This window comes from Astyanax mexicanus, chromosome 11 (genome assembly GCF_023375975.1).
Source record: "Astyanax mexicanus isolate ESR-SI-001 chromosome 11, AstMex3_surface, whole genome shotgun sequence".
In the NCBI taxonomy this organism is placed as follows: Eukaryota; Metazoa; Chordata; class Actinopteri; order Characiformes; family Acestrorhamphidae; genus Astyanax; species Astyanax mexicanus.
The window spans coordinates 48232779-48238778 of NC_064418.1; the positions used below are offsets into that span (position 1 = coordinate 48232779).

A 6000-nucleotide genomic window follows, 5' to 3' on the forward strand; every position below is an offset into this window, starting at 1 on the left:
GTAGTTTTTCTACAATTCCTGTAATTTTAAATTCAGTATTCAGTGGACAGTTATAAATGTTGCACACATGAAGTGATGTAAGAACTGTAGTTCTTCTGTAAAGCTGGGTCTGGTCCTGCTAACACTGATCTTTCGTCCAGCTCAGTAAAGATTTCATGACTTCATGTCGTGGCAAGGACAGCTGTCCTCAGCCCGCTCCTTATCCACTGGGGTTCCCCAAGGTTCGGTACTGGGACCCCTTCTCTTCTCCATATACACCACCTCTCAGGTTGTCCGCTCACACGGATTTTCCTACCATTGCTTTGCTGATGACACCCAGCTATACCTGTCGTTCTCACCTGAAGATCACTCAATCTCTGCACGGATATCGCAGTGTCTCTCTGACATATCCTCATGGATGAAGGAGCATCACCTTCAATTAAATCTCTCAAAGACTGAACTTCTGGTTATACCAGCAAAACCATCTTTTCAACACAACTTCTCTATAAGTATCGACTCTCTCTCTCTCTCACCAACAAAGGTTGCTAGGAACCTGGGTGTTCTGGTTGATGACCAACTCTCCTTCACGCACCATGTGGCCTCAGTTGCTCGGTCCTGCCGCTTTGCGCTCTATAACATCCGAAAAATTAGACCGTTCTTGACGCAACAGGCCACCCAACTCCTGGTACAAGCGGTCGTCATCTCACGCCTCGACTACTGCAATGCCCTGCTAACTGGCCTCCCGGCCTGTGTAGTAAAACCACTCCAGATGATCCAGAACGCAGCAGCACGTCTGGTCTTCAACCAGCCAAAACGGGCACATGTCACCCTGCTGTTCATTGAGCTCCATTGGCTACCAGTTGATGCTCGCATCAAATTCAAAGCTCTTACAATCGCCTACAAGGTGATGACAGAACAGCTCCTTCCTACCTGCACTGATCACTCCTGAAGACTTACGCTACCTCCCGGCCGCTGCGCTCCTCCAATGAACATCGCCTCGCTTTGCCAAAAACTCACACAAAGCAATCCAGACTGTTCTCATACAGAGTTCCCCAATGGTGGAACAAACTACCTTCCACTACCAGATCAGGAGAATCTCTCGCTATCTTTAAGAAACTCCTGAAGACAGAGCTCTTCAAAGAGCACTTACTCTCCTAACACCTCTAACTAACTACCTTCTACTACCAGATCAGGAGAATCTCTCACTATCTTTAATAAACTCCTGAAGACAGAGCTCTTCAAAGAGCACTTACTCTCCTAACACCTCTAACTAACTACCTTCTACTACCAGATCAGGAGAATCTCTCACTATCTTTAAGAAACTCCTGAAGACAGAGCTCTTCAAAGAGCACTTACTCTCTTAACACCTCTAACACACTAACTACTTCTAACCTCATTTCCTTCTTCCCCTCCTTCACTCCTCTATCCTATTACTCCCTTTTGTCCTCCTTTTATCCCTATCCAAAGATGTTTTTCCTTTAAACTTATTTTACATTGTACTTGACTATTGTAAGTCGCTTTGGACAAAAGCGTCTGCCAAATGTAATGTAATGTAATGTAATGTAATGTAATGTAATATTATAATATTTACTTATTTGGTGACAAGAGAACTTTCTAGCTGCCCCCATTATTAAATAAAAACACAGTGATATACTGCAGTAGTTGGTATTAGTTGGTATTATTTGCATGCAGCAATGACAACAGAGGTACATTTAGACAGAAACAGAGGTTATATTTGGGGAAAATTGTAAATTAAAGTACCAGTTAAAAGCTTTATGAGGTAGAGGCTTCCAGTTAACAGCTGTGCTGAACTCATCAAGAGTTAATTTCTTGAATTTCTTGCCTCTTAATAAAGTGTTTGAGAGCATCAGTTGTAAAGTTTCAGTCACTTTAAGAATAAGACATTTAAGGGCTCTGTCACTTTTATGCAAATGAGCTCTTGCTGGCCACTTCATGTTAATGCTGAGTGTTTACCACATTAGATTGTGCTAAGTGGGCAAAACACAAACAAGCTAATTGATGCTGAACTATGACTACAGCTCTGAAAAAAAAATTAAGAGAGCACTTCAGTTTCTGAATCAGTTTGTCTGATTTTGCTATTTATAGGTTTATGTTTGAGTAAAATGAACATTGTTGTTTTATTCTATAAACTACAGACAACATTTCTCCCAAATTTCTTCCAAATAAAAATATTGTAATTTAGAGCATTTATTTGCAGAAAATGAGAAATGGCTGAAATAACACAAAAAAAGATGCAGAGCTTTCAGAACCTCAAATAATGCAAAAAAACAAAACAAGTTCATATTCATAAAGTTTTAAGAGTTCAGAAATCAATATTTGGTGGATTAACCCTGGTTTTTAATCATTTTTTTTGTTCATGCATCTTGGCATCATGTTCTCCTCCACCAGTCTTACACACTGATTTTGGATAACTTTATGCCTTTACACCTGGTGCAAAAATTCATGCAGTTAAGTTTGGTTTGATGGCTTGTGATCATCCAGCTTCCTCTTGATTATATTCCAGAGGTTTTCAAATTGGTAAAATTGACAAAGAAACTCGTCATTTTCAAGTGCTCTCTTATTTTTTCCAGAGCTGTAGAAACACAAAACTTTAATAAAAATATTTACAAGCTTTCATACATCTCCTTCATCTGCATGCTGACTTGCCACCGACAGTAGGTACAGATCCCTCCTTCAAACAAAGTCTTCTGCCTAATCCTGCTGTGTACTGTCTGAGATTCTAAACCAAACTGACTGAAATGGTTGATCATCAACTGATCAACTGTGATTGGGGCTGTGGTGGGGGTTGACAGGTAGGGTGGCTCTATGTAGATTTTTTTTTCTTTATTGTGACATCACAATAATGGGAGGAGCATTCAAAGACTCATAGAAGAAAATTATTCCTGACACTTCTTCCTGAACTTTTTCAACTAATTTATTTTGGTGCTTTGAGAGTTTATAGGGACAATCAAGACCCAAGTAGAAATACAAAAGCATGCAAAAAAAATACTATTGCATAATTTGTCCCCATTAAAACATTCCTGGTGTTTCCTACAGCTAAACGTACTGAAACATAAGGTTCAACTGATGCAACAAAAACCAATGCCAACCTCCCTAAGCACAAGTACAACAGTACAGACTGCCCACATTGTGAAGCTTATACTAAACACAGTGAGTTATTATAAATTTAATAAGCCATAAGATTCCCAGCATGTCCACTCTGAGGCTCATAATAAAACAGCTACGACACAGAAGCTAACTCGCCAACTTGGTATCATTAAGTGGTGCCCCTGAGATCCTGGGTTTTATTATTCAGTGAGGATAGAGGGAACAGGAATGGCCGGGAAAGCCGGGCCGGCTGCTGCTTCGGGTCCTCGAAGGTTAAATAGTTAAAGCCTTCCTTCATTACTAATTCATGAGTTCAGAAACAACGGCGGCTCAGCCATGCAGCTGCTCGTTTTCTGCCACCTTGCTTTTCTCCTTCTCTTCTCTTTTTACTCTTTTATTCCCTCTATTCTTCTCTTTCTCCTCTGCTTCATTGAACATACCGTATTTTGTCCTTTCCTGCATCTTTATCTGCTCATTTAGTCCATTTCTCTTCATATTTCCCTGTTTTTTTTCACTCCTCCTTCCATCCTTCCCTATCGATGTTCAATTCTCCCTCCTTAATTATCTTTCTCCATTTTATCTTTCTTTCTATTCCTACAGATTTCTTTCTTTTTCCTCAGTCTAGTTTCCTTCATCAGCTCATCCTCTTTCTGTCATATTTCCTATAATTCAATTCCTCACAATCCTCAATTTCTCGATTTCTCTCTCTTATTTCCACATTGTTTATCAATCCTCATCAATCCCCTTTTCCTTATCTCAGTTTATTCAATCATTTTCAGTCCATAATTACTAACCACCTTTTCATAGTTGACTTCTTCAATTTCTGACATTATCAATTATTTCAATTATCATATTTCAACTATCACGCATAGGCATTTGAATTTGAACTCCTTCTAGCCTCTTTTTCTCTGTTAATCATTATCCTGGATTGTCATTTAGTCCTCGTTCCTCTGTTTCACACCTCCTCACGATTCTTTCAATTCTCCGCAGCCACCTTCCTTCCCTCTGAATGTTCAATCCTACTGTACAGTCCTCCTTCTCTCTTCTTTCCTCTCTGCTCTGTAATGTGTCAATCCTCTACCTCAGTACTCTTTTCCTCCTGCCAACTCTGTCAAATCTCGGCAATCCTCCTTCATCTACTTTACCTCATTCCTTATGTCTTTCACTTCTTCCAGTTTCAATCCTCTTCTCTGTCTTCCCCACCCTCATTATTTTGTTTCATAAAATCCCTCTTATTTCTCTTCTTCTACCCAACCTTCTACATTTTCCTTTTCTCTCCTTTCCTTTTCTCTTCTCATCACTTTTTCTCTTTCTCTTACAATCCTCCTTTATGACTATCTTTTAAACCTACTCAATTCCACAACCTTCTACATTTTCCTTTCCTGTCCTTTCCTTTTCCTCCCATCACTTTCTCTCCTTCTGCTCAGTCTTTATTTGCTTCTTCTCTCATATCTTACAATCCTCCTTTACAACTCTCTTTCAATCCTGCTCAATTCTCCCAACCTTCTACATTTTCCTTTCCTGTCCTTTCCTTTTCTCTTCCCATCACTTTCTCTCCTTCTGCTCAGTCTTCATTTGCTTCTTCTCTAATGTCTTTCAATCCTCCTTTATGACTCTCTTTCAAACCTACTCAATTTCCAACCTTCTATGTTTTCTTTCCTTTCCTGTCCTTTCCTTTCCTTTTCCTCCCATCACTTTCTCTCCTACTGCTCAGTCTTCATTTGCTTCTTCTCTAATCTCTTTCAATCCTCCTTTGCAACTCTCTTTTAATTCTACTCAATTGCCAAACCGTTTGTTTTTCTTTCCTTTCCTTTCCTTTTCCTCCCATCACTTTCTCTCCTTCTGCTCAGTCTTCATTTGATTCTTCTCTCATCTCTTTCAATCCTCTTTCGATTCTCAGTCCTCTCTCCCTTGTCATTTATTTTCCCTTCACTTAGTTCTTCTTTTCCTTCTATTTTGTCAATCCCTCTTTTCTGCGTCCCTCTTTTCTCCATCCCTTCATCTGGAAGCAGATCTTAAACTTGTGTAATCTAGGTTGTTGACGGTCTCGTCGTCCTGCTGCACTTATATAACCTCCTCCTCTCCTCCTGCTTTTCCTGGGTCACCACAAACTCCTCAGCGTTCCCTCTCTTCTCCTCCATCACTTCTCCTGCACTCTCTCTCTCACACACACTCTCGCGTGCATCAAATCACAGCAATCTGGGAGGCAGGAGCATCACCGCAGCGGCTAATCCAAACATCTCTGTCTCCGTGTGACACACAGCCGTCCCCCCGGCAGTGGCGAGCAGCAGAGCGAGGGTCTTACCTTCAGCAGCATCCCTCCTCCTCCTCAGCCCAGCGAACAGAGCGCGAGAGCCGGAGCGCGAGAGCCAGAGCGAGAGAGTGTGTGAGAGATGTGAAAGCGCTCCTCTCTCTGCGCTCCTCTCACTGAGGGAGGAGAGGTGGAACCTCTCACACACACACACACACACACTTGCGCACACACACAGACACACTCGCGCACACACACACACACACACTCTCGCGCACACACACACACTCCACTGACATCTGCTTCTCTCTTTAAACTCATTGGCTAACAGGGATGATTCCTATTTAGCCAGACCCACCGTCTTCCCCGAGCACACACCCCTGCCCAACACACACCACACACACACACACACACCCCTACCCAACACACATCACACACACCACTACCCAACACACACACACACCCCTACCCAACCCAACACACACACACCCCTACCCAACACACACGCATATTAATATATGCCATTCACTTTGCCATCATTGAATAGTCTTTCTTATTTCCATTCTGTTCTTTTTTTCTGTTATCTCTCAGTCTTCTCTCCATTATTGCTCCTATTTTATCTTTCTATATTGTCTCTCTTTTTCTTTATTTCCTTTTTCTGT

General features: G+C 41.4%; 1 protein-coding gene across 1 annotated transcript in view; it reads right to left on the reverse strand.

The window, feature by feature from the left end:
- Window positions 1-5560, reverse strand: part of thsd7ba (thrombospondin, type I, domain containing 7Ba) — a 391489-nt gene extending 385929 nt beyond the window's left edge. Inside the window, exon 1 of the mRNA XM_049484694.1 lies at window positions 5393-5560. The gene's annotated coding sequence lies outside the window, so the exon portion shown is untranslated. The remainder of the gene's footprint in view (window positions 1-5392) is intronic.
- Between the last annotated feature and the right edge of the window lie 440 nt (window positions 5561-6000).